This window comes from Neomonachus schauinslandi, chromosome 4 (genome assembly GCF_002201575.2).
Source record: "Neomonachus schauinslandi chromosome 4, ASM220157v2, whole genome shotgun sequence".
NCBI lineage: Eukaryota > Metazoa > Chordata > Mammalia > Carnivora > Phocidae > Neomonachus > Neomonachus schauinslandi.
In genome coordinates this window covers 148,709,180-148,724,962 of record NC_058406.1, presented here as the reverse complement: position 1 = coordinate 148,724,962, position 15,783 = coordinate 148,709,180, and the positions used below count along the sequence as shown (strand labels likewise).

Here is a 15,783-nt window from a genome sequence, read left to right as displayed (position 1 = left end):
AGTATAAAAGCATCTATTTATTCAGTCAGCCACCAAATCTCATCATTCTATCCTCTTACATCTCTTCCTTTTGTCCCTACCAATAAAATGTTCACCACTTTAATTCTGATCTTCTTTATTTCTCTCACTTAGCAATAGTGTTATACATAACACATCTCAATTATCACCTTCTCTTTGAAACCTTTTCTTACCTGCCCTGGCCAAAACAATCCCCTTGCTTTGCTTTTTCCTTTCCTTTTCCGCCATTCTTCACCCCTACTCTCCTACAACCATCTTGAGTCAGCTCAGGCACTATCATTTCCAGGATGCTGTTCCTGACTTGGCTTCTCTTCTCACAGGTGGTGCTGAATGTCCTCTTCAGTGATATCCCAGCACCCTCCGCTTACCTCCTTCAAAGTTTACCACAGCCTAGATTGAAATTATCCATATTATGTCACTAGTCTTAAAGCTTTTCAAGGGAAAGATCAATGTCAAATGGATGATCTGCCCAGTATATAGCAGAAGCTCAATAAATGCTTTTGAGTTTTTAAAGTGAATTGCATTTCCTTCATCCTTGTGTCTCCACCATTCAGCACATGTGCAACACAGAGTAGCAGCTAGATTTTGTTGTTGGCTAGCTAAGTGAAGAGTCTTCTGCAATAGGCTGAATGTGTCCCCCAGGAAATTCAAATGTTGAAATCCTAACCCCAACGTGATGGTACTAGGAGGTGGGGCATTTGCAAGGTAATTAGGTCATAAGGGTAGAGCCCTCATGAATTGGATTAGTACCCTTATAATAGTGATACTAGAGAGCTCTTCTTTTGCTATACTGGGGATACAATGAGAGGTTGGCAGTCTGCAACCCAGAAGAGGTCCTTCATCAGATCCCTGCCATGCTTGCACCCTGATCTGACTTCTAGCCTCCAGAACCGTGAGAATAAATTTCTTTATATACACAAATATACAATTTCTTTATATATAAACAAATAAATTTGTTTATAAGCCACCCAGGCTATGGCACTTTGTTACAGCAGCCTGAATAAAGACACCTCCTCATCTCCAGTCTGACTATAATTCTATCCACCCAACTCACCATTAAAGATTAATCTTGGCTCACAACCTTACTTGGTGGTGATTCTAAAAATGCTTTCATTAGGAATCTAGATTGCCTTTGCCTTTCCTCCTCACCTACTTACCTATTCCTCAAAACTAATTTTGAATTTTCTCTGTGCTTGCTTGCTCCATAATACCACCATCAACTCTACCTAATCATACCGTATGTCTCCACTATAATCTAAGGTTGTCTGATCTCAGCCGGGTCCTCTGCATTGCTTGGCAACTCTTATATTTATCTTCAGCTGACCCCTATCGAATTCCCCACTGCAGCTGCTACAAAGTTTTTCCACTCTCCTTAAGCCCCGAATTCCACCCCTACTCCCCACATGCTCAGTGAAAGATCTCCTCTTCCACATAACTCAGGATACAATATTACAACCATGAGATGGCTTGACTTCATCCTCAACTCAAAACTTTTCTATCCCTTTATTCAGCCTTTCTCAGCTCATGCTCCAGTGAAAGAACTGCCCACCCTCTTTGCAAAGCCAATTTCTCTATTGATACTATACCAATTATTTAATTTTTCTCCCTCTCTTTGGCTCCTTCCCTGTACACACAGGAATGCTTAAACTTCCTCTGTCTAAAGAGTTAGTATTTCATTATTAGCTAATGTTTGTTGAGCATTTACAACGTGGCATGGCCGCTGTAAGCAGTTCACAGCAATCATTTTATTTAATCTTGACAATAACCTTTGATGTTTTTGGTAGCATATCCCCTATTTTACAGATTAAGAAACTGAGGCCAATATTGGGAAATTTGCTTAAGGTCACACAGCTTTCTACTTCCGTATATAACTCGGAACTTTTCTAACAAATGATCTAAATTTAATTCTTCTCCCTTATTTCCTGCCTCTCTTCCCTTGTGTTTCTATATCATAGGTCCAAAACCTTCACTGCTGGACCAATCCCAGAGACTTACAGCTGAGCACTTCTGTTCTGTCACAAGGATAGGGACATCCATCCGTACACTGTACGCACAGACGCACCCAACACCACTATTAACACTCCTTCAAACTACACTTGTTGAAATGTTGAAAAAATGAATCCAGCCCTTGGGAGAATTACATTTAAAAAACAAAACACCACAAAGCAGCACTGCCCCTTCCTCTTTCTCTCAGCTGCTTTCACTTTTATAAATTTTCAAGCACAGAGAGTTTAGAATTGTGCAAAAGAAACGAAAGCACTGAGGAGGTTTTCCTGGGTTTGAGAAGCACTCACAGCCTCAGTATTTTTCTTCAGTTACTTAACCTAATCCCATGGTCCACAGCTTGGCACAGGTTCCACGGCTTTCAAGAATTCTGTCTGAACAAGAGGGACAAGATCAGGTTCAGAAAGGAAGAGCACACAACAGTATCAGCTGAAGTGCTTCCCCATCAGAATGGCCAGGCTGACACCAGGTCAGCTGAGGAAACAAACATTACTTCCATTGACAAGTGTTTAATTGGCCATTTTGAAAATCTAATGTCATGTATGCAGATGCAAATGTTTGAAGAGTTATTTACAGTGTAGTTGGTGCCAGACAGGCTCCAATGCCAAGCCAGCACACAGTCTCCCATTATTCCGCTGGGCTCAGCTTCTAAAGATGTTTCAGGGCTCTCTGAGCCTTGTAAATTTCCATATCCACAGGCTTATCTGTGTTTCCAAAGCGGAGTCCTTCTTCCCCCTGCCACCCTGGTGAGGAGACATCAGTCCTTCTCCTGCCAATCTCTGCAACTGCCTGCCCTGGTTCAAGAAAGGCTTTGGAGAAATGATTTGACAAGTGATTACGCCATCCTCTAGAAAGTACAGGGTTGAAGTTTTAGTAGTTCTTGAAAAACTAACAAAAAGAAAATGCCAGACTCCAGATCCCTGCCCAGAAACCAGGTCTTAGGTGATGCAATTATTTTGAGAATTATTCAAAACTAAAAATCCTGCCACTCGTTTTGCATTTGATAAGCTCATTTTTTATCCAATGGTCTTCATTGTATAAAAAGCCATAAAAATTATGATCATTTATTAATGAGTTCATTCACTTATTCATACTACAAACACTGATTAATCACCTACTATGCTCACAGCAACTGCAAATATTTCAGATATACAGAAATAAGGAGTATGTCATCCTTGGCCTCAGGAAGCTAGTGAAAGAGGAAGGCAAATGACTATCGCACAAAAGGAAATAAATTATCATGTACTTACAATAAAGTAATGATAAAGTATTGCAGGATTATCACAGGAGAGAATAAGGAAGAAATAACAGAGAAGATGGTATTTCAGCTCAACCTTATAGGAGAGATTAATGTTCACAGCTGTATAGTAGGAAGGGTATTTCTAGTTAAAGAACAACCATGAGCAAAGGTGTGAACATTTATAATATGTTCCCCAGAAATGGTAAAAAAGTCTAGGGAAGATGGGGTGTTATAAAGCCCTAGGGAGAAATTTAAATACACATACATGCACACAACAAACATATTTCCAGTCCCCTTTCACACTTACTGAATCAGGATCTACAGTTGGGGGGGACCTAGGAATCAGTATTTTAAAAAATCTTCCCTGGTCATGACATGCACTCATGATGAGACTGGATACACACATATAGAATACATGGGAGAAATATAGGAGGTGTTATGGGCTTTGAACTGTGCCCCCCCCCCAACCCCTCCACCAAAATGTATATGTTGAAGTCCTGTCCTAATCCAGTACCTCAGAAAATGACTATATTTGGAGGCAGGGCCTTTAAAGAGGTCATTAAGTTAAAATGGGGGCATTAAGGTGGGCCCTGATACAATCTGACCTGGGTCTTTATAAGAAGAGAAAATTCAGACACACAGAGAGACCAGGGATATGTGTGAACAGAAAAAAGCCTTTGTGAGGAAACAGCGAGAAGATAACCATCTGCAAGCCAAGGAGAGGGGCCTGGAAAGAAACCAAACCTGCTGGCACCTTAATCTCAGACCTCCAGCCTCCAGAACCATGAGAAAATAATCTTCTGCTGTTTAAGCCCCCCAGTCTGATGGCAGCCCTAGCAACCTAACACAGTAAGTGAATGCACCATGAATGCACCCAGAAATATATTTTAATGCCAGATTTTTAAGAACCTTAAATGCCATATTAGGTGTTTAGACTTTATTCCACAGACAATTTCTCCAACCTTAGGTCTTTTGAGAAGGGAAGTAATATGACCCACCTTATGATCCCACTCTTAAGGCAGCATGGAGGATAAAGAGGTTTAAAAGATTCTGCCTGGGCAAGGCAAGAGACAATATGGGGTATGACTAGGGCAGTGACAGAAAGGATGGCGAGGGGGAGAGACAGAAAAATTTAGGAGCTATAGCAGGTAGACATAAACAGCATTTGCCGACTTATTAATTTTGGAGGATGAGGAAAAGGGGAGTTAAGGATAACCTCCCAGATTCTGAGCCTGTTTTGTATCCTGTATTTCAGACACATCACATTACCTACAATCCCATTAACTACAACAAAACACAGAGAGAGCATATTTGGGAATGAAACTGATGAGTTAAAAACCAGAGAAGAGAAATCAGAGAGAATTCAAGTGTAGAGATGAAGATCTCTTGAGTACAGAGGAGCTCCTTAAAGCCCCAGAGTAATGACAGCATTGCCCTCGCTTCCGATTTCAGCCCCAAAATGTAAGAGCTTGAAAGTCATCACTCCTGTCCTTACAACAACAAATGAAACTGAACAAACTGAAAACCAACAACTTTCCTTGGACCTAGCAGGGAGCTACGGATGCAGAGTAAATCACCATCCTAAAATGCTGAAGAGACAGGTCAACCCAGAGACAGGTAAAGCCCAGATCGGCTTACCTCGAACAGAAACCACCGGAGCCATAAACTGGTATAAGAATACCTCCATGGTCATTTTGACAGACTGCTGGACACTGAGTCTCAACTACCATGAGAGTGAGAAACACCTCAGACCACAGTGTTGGTCAGGTTGAGGGCACAGGGGATTCCAACAATTTTAGACAACTATGACAAAGGAGCAAAGACAGAAGGGAAACTAAACTACCAATCGATAATAACAATAGTGGCTGATATTGGCTGAGCACTTACCCTGCGGCAGGCCTGTCCTAAATGTTTACATTTCTTAAGCCTACAACAAACCTATAGGAAAATGCATTATTTTCCTATTGTACTGTAACAAATTACCATGAACTTGGTGGCTTAAACAATATAAATTTATTAACCTACAGTTCTGTAGGTCAGAAGTCCAACACAGGACCCACCAGGTAAAAATCAAAGTGCTGGCAGGGCTGCATTCCTTGTGGTGGCTCTAGAAGGGTATGTGTTGTTGTTGTTGTTGTTCTTTTTTAAGATTTTATTTATTTGTTTGACAGAGAGACACAGTGAGAGAAGGAACACAAGCACGGGGAGCGGGAGAGGGAGAAGCAGGCTTCCCGCCGAGCAGGGAGCCTGATGTGGGGCTCGATCCCAGGACCCCGGGGATGTTTGCCTTTTTCCAGCTTCGTGTGCCCACCCACATTGCTTGTCTCATGGTCTCCTTCCGCCATCTTCAAAGCAGACAACATTGCATCTCTATGGCCAGTCGTCCAGAGTCCCATCTCCCTAACTCTCTGACTCCTCTTCTGCCCCTTTTTCCACTGGTAATTGGGCCCACCCAGATAATCCAAGATGATCTTCCTACTTTAAGGTCAGATAATTAGCAATCTTAATTCCATCTGCAAACTTACTTCTCCTTTTCCACATAATCTATCATACTGACAGGTTCTGGGGAATAGGGCATGGACACAAGCAGTTATAATTATTATCTTCATGTTACAAATGAAGAAAATGAGGCATGGAGAGCCTATGTAATCAGTCCAAGGTCACACAGGTGTTGGTGGCAGAGCTAAGATTTGAACACAGGAAACTGGCCCGTATTCTTAACCATTACACTCTAAAGAACATGGGTGCTAGTGAGGGATTTGTTTAAGTGGTAAACCCTAAAATTTAGACCGAGTAGGTAATGAAATGTCAGAATAGTGCAGACTTCCGGGATTTGCCCTCTGGGTCTCAAAGAACTTAACAGGGTTGGTGACCCTCCATACATTCTCTACTCTTCCTACAGCCCCTGGTTTTCTGTAAACTTTAGCTCAGAAAAGCTAATGAAAAGAAAAACCCTATAAAAGAACAGCCAGATGTTTGAGAAATTTTGCAATACAATACACATGGCATTAATGATTTACAACACTTAATCAAATGTAACAAATGCATCTTCAGATTAGTCATGGATAACACAGACCCGATATATTTTGATAATGATAAGAGAATCTCAAAATGATGTTCTGGGCACAAAAAGGACGTAGGTATATGAAGGCGGAAGATAAATACATGACTGCCTTGACAACATCATGAAAGAGAGAGGATGTTTTCTTTTTGTCATTTCAACCTATTCCAAAGCTAACTGAAAACATGGGCTAAACCAAAGGATTGAGGCACTAGGCCAGCAGGACTCTAGAATTCACTGAAATCTTCATTTGACTTTTTTTAAACAATCTTTCATAAATGTTCCAAGGAAGAAATGAATTTTCTGCAAATAAGAGATTATATATATATACACACATACATATAATAAAAATGAGACATATATAACATGCACATATATACATCACACACATATATATTCACATATAATATAAATAATTGTATTATCTTACTAATATTAAGTATGTCATATTATTGGAACTTCCTATATCCCTGTTCATCCTTATGAATTATATTCTTCAACTTCATTGGTTACATTATTCAAATCCTACCATTAGCCTTTTGTGTCTACTTCATTTGCCATGTAAAAACAGATCTTAAGGTATTCCTTTTTTCTTTTTGTAAGATTTTATTTATTTATTTGTCAGAGAGAGAGACAGTGCACACAAGCAGGGAGATTGGCAGGCAGAGAGAGAAGCAGTCTCCCGCTGAGCAAGGAGCCTGATGTGGGACTCGATCCCAGAACCCTGGGATCACGACCTGAGCCGAAGTCACACACTTAACCACCTGAGCCACCCAGGCATCCCAATCTTAAAGTATTCCTACAAACTGTTTGGTCATCTTCTCGCACTTCTGATCATTTCCTTTATATATTTTGAGGATAAGTATTTTTAAATGCTTGGCCCATAAAAAGTCACAACTATTCTGTCTTCCTCACAGATTTTATCTTTCATCAACATAAAACAACTCTGGATCTAGTGTAATACTCTTTCCTTGGAATTATACTTGATTTCATTTTAATAATGATGTAGAATTCAAGGCCCATAAGAGTCTCTGGTTTCCCTATCCGAGGCCATTCTATTTACATTTACACTCATGACTGCCTCTTGTAGGTCCCACCATCAGACCAGGGCGGTGCCAGTGCTAGGCTTTTCTATTTCCCAGTTGAGCTTCGCCCACCCAATGCCCTACCTGTCCGTGCTTTGTAAGCAGTAAACGTAGATAGATGGATTTAACTGCAAATCATTATGTGCACTTTGTTTTCAATGGTCTCTAATGAATAAGGGATCCAGCTCCAGATCCCCATTTCCATATGATACTCAAGTTAGAAAAGTCTTCAACATATAATATACTCAATGTAGATGTAGCTTCCTGCAGATGTGTCTTGCTTTAAGCAAACCCCATATTTGAAAGTCTGGATTTATCTAGTGATTAACTGTTTGCTTTATAAAGGGGTTATCTGCTTCATGGAAGATTTAATCATAAGACATATTGTAGATTCTCCTACTGCATTGAAAGTATCATTAGATTTCCACAGATATTCTCTATATACAACCCTTCATGACCATCCCCACAGTATACAGCAGAATTGCTGCTAAAGATACTTTCTATCACTGCCTCCCTCCTGAGAAATCTTGGCTTTGTTGGCCTTCAAATACCATCTGCTTTACTTTTTACATGATGCAAAATGGGCCGGGGAGGGGGGGCGGTGTGTGGAGAACGCACTATAAAAGGCCAGGGTTCCAAGGCAAAGCAAGGCTCTGATACAATAGAGCAGTAGATTGGAAGTCAGAAGGCTTGGAGCTCTTGCCAGCCAGGGCAGCTGAGGCAAACTACAGCCTGCTTAATACCCAGATTTTTAGTTTATAAAAGAAAGGTAATAGTGCCTCGCTGCACCCATTTTGGAGGGTTCATATAACAATCAAATGTAAAAATTCTTCTTAAATATAAGGTGCCATGCTAATATATTCTTTTTTCCAAGCAAGTCTAATGCCACAACACTAAGAGAACGCTATATCAATCTCCCTTTTTCTTTGTTAGCAACTATTTGTCATAGAACTCATTAAATGTTCTGAGAGCTCCTCCTAATCATTATCCTTTTCATTTTATCTTACTCTACCTCTTTTATTCTTCCCTTAGTTCAAAGTCTCCCAACACTTTCTCTGCAATGTAAGATCAAATCCTTTGCCCAGCACCTCTGAACAATCTCCTACTTGTCTCCTCCTGAGCAGTTGAATAAGAGAAAAAATCTAAAGCTTGTGATATTCTTACCATTAAAGAAGTACAGTTATTTGGAAGAGCCAGCTCAAATTTCTTCTCTATATTCCAAGTCTGCCTACACCTGTGTCGACAGTGGTCAGTCCTCCTCTACACTCCTGCCATTTGCTTATCTTTGTTCCTTTGAACCACTCCTGTCTACGTCGCTCTATTTCGGTTTCTTTGGGTGGCTTACAGTAATCCCTCACGCTTTGAGTGTCCAACTTCTTTTCCTTCACTGGAACTTACATAAGAATTGGAGTTCTAACAAACACATGAAATACGATGCAATGGTCGTTAGCCGAGTCCGATGTGGTTATTTTTCCCCCCTTCTTTTTAAGAGAGTTATTGAATTGATTTTTCTTTTCAGACTGAGGACCAGTGGTAATGTTTGGCAGGTCTCGACTGTATGATGTGGCAGTGCAGCGACAGTCAAGGCTGTAGACTAGGAGTCTCCCCTGGATGTTCCACAGTTGCCTCTACTCACTGTCTTTCTCCTGAAACCTCCTCCTCACCTTATATTTATTAGTCTCTTTAGTGGCATCTCCACTCTCCCAGCCAAGCAAATCTCAAACCTCAGAATTATTTTTGACCTTATTTCCCATATCCAGCTGGTCATTAAATCTCTACTTGCTGAATATCTTTCAAACCTGTGTTAGTTTAGACCCTTACCCTATTTCATCTGGGCTATAGCAACGTCATCCTCATGGTCTTCCCGCTTCCTGGCTTTTCCATCGCCAATCCCTCCAAAGTGTTATTGCTGGAACTATTTTCTAAAGAAAACCCAATCATAAAACGCCTCTGATGAAAAATTCTGCTTAAAAAAACTCTGAAACAGATTACCACGGCGTGAAAAGGTCTAGATAACATGGCCCCACTCTCACAAGACTTCTCTACTGCAGCCACACAGAACTCCCATCTCTCCCTCTGGGAGGGCCACGTTCATCCTCACCGCCTCCCAGGCCTTGCCAACCAGGCCTTGCCAATGTTGTTCTCTCGGCTTAGAATGCCCTTCTCCTACCTCTTGGCCCTCAGGCTTCAAAATCAAGTTCAAAACTCACCTGCCCTCTGAAGTCTTCCCCAGCTCTAACCATAGCTCTTTGCTAGGAAAATGAATGCCCCCACTTTAACATCACCCTGTGGTGCAAGTATTTGTGGAATGGTCACTTCCTACTTAAATTCAGTATCTCGTTCATCTTAATCTGGTGCATAGTACATACTGAATAAATGGCCACTGAAAACATGTGCTAAATAAAATCATAACTAAAGAAAAATTCCAGAAACCTAGAAGCACACTGGTCCTACTTCTTCACTGCATTAAAGAAACAGGGCCCAGGAATAAAGAGAAAGGACTAATAATCTGACTGAGGCAAACACATGAATGGGTTGTTTGTTTTTAAAAGCTAAGTGGTTTAGGGAGGGTAGGGGGAGAAGAAAGTACATTTTAAAGCTCTAGCTCCAGGGCAAGTAATAAAAATTGTTGCTTTAATGTTTTTTTCATAATATTGTGAGCAATGGGAAAATCTATTCTATCACACCAGCCTTCGGGGCAGAAACTTTCAGCCTCCTGAGCTAAATCAAACTGGCATCTGCTCTCAGTTTTTCAAGCAGCCACGATAGGTCTCTGCCTTCCATGCAGCTAAACTTGACTGACAAAGAAAAAACAAAACAATTTTCCACTTATTTTACAGGCCCCTCTTCTCCTCTTTTGCTCTCATCAATTACTTATAAGCGTCCTGCGGTCTTGTCCCTGGATTACAGGGATATCGTCGTTATACTTTTTCTGCAATAGGAGTTGTTGTTCTTATAAAGGAGGTTGGGAGGCAAAGCCTTCACAAGGACACAAAGCTAGCCCAGGAAATAATAATGCTCTGTAATCACAGTTCAAAGCTCTTAAGCTGATGCTAGCTCTTGATGTCACCCATTTTACACTCCCTAAAATGGTTAAGTCTGAAGATGTTTAAAATTAGGATGCATGTGCATTTAGGTCAAAGTATCAGAGTCTACCAGAGTCCCAATGGAATTCAATAATTTTCAAAAGGATATAACAACCAGTTCTCTATAATTCAGTCTTACTCATTCCACCCCTAAGCTCCCATCCCAAATTCATTTACCCACAATGCCCCAGAGTTATGTATACCTATCCCAGAACATACACCTCATTATCTAACATCACACAGACTCTCCTAGCAGAGATTGCCTATGTTTCTGGGGAAACCCTGCCTCCAACTGTCTATATTTTGAGTACTTGACTTGCCCATTTTCCAAGCAGTTTCTATTTAGGAAGGTTGAATGGGGATGGCAATAGTACCTAGCTCTTAGGTTTATAGTAAGGATTAAATGGGGGCAATATAAGTAAAAAGATTAAATATAACAGTGCTTTCTGCATGGTCAGTGCCCCATAAATATCAACTTTTGTTACATTCCATGCCTGCACAACACATGACCTTGTAAATGGCTCTTTGGGAAAAGAGTTCAAGAAAGTTGGTCTTTTTCACCAAGTACCACTTTTGGCCCCACTTCTCCCAATAGACTTGAAGCAACTGAAGTAGGTAACATTAATTTTATTTTACTTAACACGTTTGGGACTTTGTGTTTGTTAAATGTAGCATGCAAAAAATATTTTAATATGTTTGTAAAATGACTTTTTAAGTGCCATTAAAAAAATCTCTAAGGCCCTTCCAGCTCCAAAATGTTGTGATCTATAATAACTACTTTCAAATGCATGCAAATTAATAGTGATACAATTCCCCAGACACTGGAGATATATGGCACTGTCAGGCTGGGCTGCACTGGAAACAGGTTAGACCCAGGCCCAGGAGCCTCTGGCAATGTGGAGTGAAATCTTGCCTCCCCTTCTCCCCACCAGCCAGGAGTCTATTATTCTCTTCTTGAGCTCCCAAATACTTTTGCAACAGATGTGGAGAAGAATAAGGAATGAGCTGTAATTTGCAGAAAAGAAAGTAGGACCAAGATTCTACAGAATCCCAAACAGATAGGCTGAAGTGAGCAGAATTCCATGAAGTCACCTACATCTCACCTTTAACCTTGATGAAAGAGAATCCTAGAAATCTAATTCAGGAAGGGGCCTCACCAACCCTCCCTCATCTTGGGAGATTAAGGAACTGAGACCTAAAAAGATCAAATGACCAGTCCAAAGTCATCTGGCTTTTCTGGAACTCAAGTCTGGGAACCTACAGAGCTGATGTAGTATTAAAGCAGTCTCAGCCTATGTTACTTCCAAAGCATCTGCACAGATAAATGTCTCTCATTTCCCTCTCTGGACTACATTCAGCCTGCTTCCGTTACTCACAAACCAGCTAGTACCCATCTCAGGAAAACAAACAAGATTCTTCACAAACTTGAATTCAAGAGAAATGTCTGATCTTACAAAAAGTTACTTAAAGCAGAGTCATGTGTTTTTACTTTTAGATTCACCCTTATCTTTCAGAAACACAGTAAATATTATAGTGACAATGATTCTTCAAAAGTCCACAGCAGAATACAAAACACAAGCAAGAAAAAGCCTAGGCACATTTTAAGCAACATATTTACAGAAATCTACCCAAACTGGAAATAGGAGGGGGCGCTTCTGGTGCTTATTTTCTTTAAAAACAGCATAAAATAAAGCTCCTTTGAAGTGAATGGCTCGGTCTGCAAGAGTGCAACATTAGCACGACTTTTCGGGAAAACTATCCACCGGAAGATGAGCCTTATAAGCCTGTGTCTCCACTGCCTCCACTCCGTATTTGCATTCCTTCATGGGCACTCATTCACTTACTCAAGTGTTAACTCATCAGTTCTATTTCATAGGCACTGGTTCATCCCTTCAGTTGCTGAGGGAGTACCCCCGAGACCCCCCGCAAGCCGGACAGGCTCTGCCCTGGCGCAACTTGGGAGTCTGAGCGGAGCCTGGGCGTGCACACCAAAAGCGAAAGCACAAGGTAAAAGGCGGAAAAGCACCTCCAAGGAGCTCGGAGAAAGCGCCCTGGAGGCCGAGGGGAGCGGGGAGCCCGTTCCAGATGCGGGGAGGGCAGCCCCGCGCGGCCTGGGGCTGGGCCCCGACCCGAAGGGCTGGCGGGGGCCGCTCTGCGCGAGGCGCCACCACGGCCGCGCTCGCTGCGGTTCCGCGGCATCCGGCGCCCTGCCGACGCCGGCGCTCGGCTTCCCGTCTCTGGGCCCGGTCCTCCCCCGTCACGGAAGCCGCACGGCCCGCCCGTCTCCCGTGGCCTCCCAGCCCCGTCCGTCAGTCGCTCCCACGCATGAGCGACTTAGAAGGCCATCCCCGGGGCCGGCACCCGCTCAGCCCGCCCGCGGGAAGGGCCCGGGCCTCCACCCAGCCGCCCACGGGCACGGCGGGCCTGCGGCGAACGCACCTGTGGGGCCGCTCGGGGGCGGCGGCGGCGGCGGTACCCGGGGCCACACTCGCGGCCCAGCTTTCAGGTGGCGGCGGCCACACCCCTGACGCGCCCGGAGCCCTCCGCGCCGTCGGGTGACTGCGGCCCTGCCCCCACTGCGCCGCGAGCGGAAAGGCCAGGCGCGGCGGGCCGGAGGGGCTGGGGTGGGGGGGGGGGGGCACGGGCGCCGGGGGGTGGCGGGGGGCCCGGGACTCCACCTCCAGAACGCCAGGGGGCTCCTGGGGTTCAGGCGACCGGAGGGCCATAGGTCGATCAGATGGCTCCTCACCTTCTGAGTTCTGGCGGCCGTCGGAAAATTGAGAGTTTCAAGCTGGGCCCTGGGCCCCTATAGCCCTTGCTTGTTTATAGAGGGACGAAGAGACTCAGGAGTTGCCTCCAGGGTCTGGGGTTCTGAGCCACAGGGTGTTTCCGAAAGTGTGTAACCTCAGGTGAGGCCAAAGACTTGGCAGAGGTGAGATGTGCTTTATTTAATGAGAGGCTGTTCAGGTAGGGAAGGACGGGGCTGTGAGGCTGAAAGGAGAACGCGACAGGTTAGGGCCTGTCTCCGAGGCTGGCAAACGAAGGCTTTGCTGTCAGACGCTGATTATTAAACCGTTATTCTCCAGAGGCCTGGGTGGCTCCGTCGGCTAAGCGGCTGCCTTCGGCTCAGGTCATGATCCCAGGGTCCTGGGATGGAGCCCGCATCCTCCTCTCCCTGCTCAGCAGGGAGTCTGCTTCTCCCTCTGCCTGCCGCTCCCCCTGCTTGTGCTCGCTCGATCTCTCTCTCTCTCTCTGGCAAATAAATAAAATCTTAACAAACAAAAACAACGTTATTCTCCCATTTTGCCCAGTGCAGGATTGCTAGAGAGGTGGTGGGGATGGTCGTGGGGGAGATGAACCAAGCTGGGAGATCCAGAAGAGTCAATTCTATGAGTTTATGCATTATTTGTAGGAGAGTGCCCAAGAACAAAAGACACTCATCTGATCACCTGGTGTAGCTTATCTCAACAAGTCACATGCATTCCTGGTCACAGAGTGTGTGCTCAAGTATTTCCAACGTTTTATGTTTTGATAAATTTGAAGTTCTTTGTTTAACCACACTCTTATCAAATACAAACAGTTATCTTTGTGAAACACGGAGCAATTCAAGTCTCTCCTCTTAACCAGAAAAAAAAATCTTTAAATTAAAAAAAAGAGAGAGAAACCACATGCTCACTGGGGGAAAAAAAGTGTAAAGTGTGCAATGTCCGTTTACCTATATACTCAATAATCTCTGTAAACTTTTATTAACCCTGTTGCCCACAGAATAAAATATGAATTTTGAGACATTCACGTTTTCTAGAACTTCCTTACAATGTGATCCTGGTCCACTCTTGCAGGTTCATCTCTGTGGTGCTATATCCAGCCTCACTGAATTACTTTTTCTCAAACTATCTGGAGCAAAAGACAAGTTTTTATTACTTCCAATCAGTCATGGACCGTTACTTTTGTAAGATACAATTAAAAACTTGCTACAGGGGCACCTGGTTGGCTCAGTGGGTTAAGTGGGCAGACTCTTGATTCTGGCTCAGGTCATGATCTCAGGGTCATGAGAATCTGCCCCCCAACGTGGGCACCCCGCTCAGCAGGGAGTCTGCTTGAGGATTCTCTCTCTCTCCCTCTCCCTCTGCCACTCCCCACCCCCGCCCCCCGGACCAGCTTGGTGGTGTTCTCTCAAATCAATCATTCAATCAATCTTTAAAAACTTGCTAGAAAAAGTAGAAACAAGGCACAAAAACTACAAGCCCCAGTTTTCATTATGAGTGTACAACAAGTATACAAGTACAAAATTACTCCGTCAATTTGTCTTTGTTTTCTTCTAACTTCTAAATGTTTACTCTCAATATCTATATTTATCTCATTGTGGACCAGGAAGAACAGTTCACAGATTGGCAATGATGATCACACTTTAAGTGGCATTGACTTGCTGTTCTTTAAATGTGTCAGATGCTTTTCAGCTTCTGGGCCTTTTCTCGTGTTATTCTTTTAGTGCTGATCAAAGTCCTTCTCATTCAAAGTTCATCTCATAATGTAATAGTAATAATAGCTTAATATTTATTGAGTGCTGTATGCTAACTAAGACTTTTCATGCATTAACTGTGAATTTTTATCAACCCTATGAGCTAGGTATTATTATTATTATTATTATTATTATTATTATTATTAATATTCCCACTTTACTGAGCAGGACGTTGAGGATTAGAGAAGTCAAATCACATAACTAGTAGGGTGCAAAGTTCGCATTCTAAACTGAGCCAGCCTGATTCCAGAGCACATGCAGTCAACCACGATGCTGGGCCCTCCTCCGTGAAACCTCCCATTTGCTTTGGAGTTAAAGTTAATCACTCCTTACTTGTACTTCTACAATATATTTTCCCCCATTGGTTTTCTTTCACATCTGTTTCCTACACTAGGCTTTAAGCTTCTGAGTACAGTGACATTTGTGTATCTCCATGGCTCTTAGTGTTGCTTTCTCCAACTAGAACATCATTTACGCCCTCAATTCTGCTCATAATAACCACTGGAAAACAAGCTCATCCTTATCTTTGTATTACCACATCTTTTGTGCTTACTTCATGTTATAATTATTTATGTCTGCATCCCCTAGTGGACCACAGGTACCCAGGACATTCAGCTATCTTATCAAAGATGTTTTTATTTATTTAAACAAGCACTTACATAGCACTTAGGATATGCCAAGTACTGTTCTCAGAGCTTTACAGTCTCATAAGCAGCCCTATAGGGGAGGTATTATTTTATCACCATATAACCCAGGAGGAAACTGAGGCA

The 15,783-nt window shown here is 42.9% G+C and overlaps 1 protein-coding gene across 1 annotated transcript in view; it reads right to left on the bottom strand.

Annotated features, from left to right (window-relative positions):
- The window catches only part of CPQ (carboxypeptidase Q), a 451,472-nt gene extending 438,163 nt beyond the window's left edge, over positions 1-13,309 (bottom strand). The window contains exon 1 of the mRNA XM_021688259.1: positions 13,244-13,309. The gene's annotated coding sequence lies outside the window, so the exon portion shown is untranslated. The remainder of the gene's footprint in view (positions 1-13,243) is intronic.
- Positions 13,310-15,783: the final 2,474 nt, after the last annotated feature.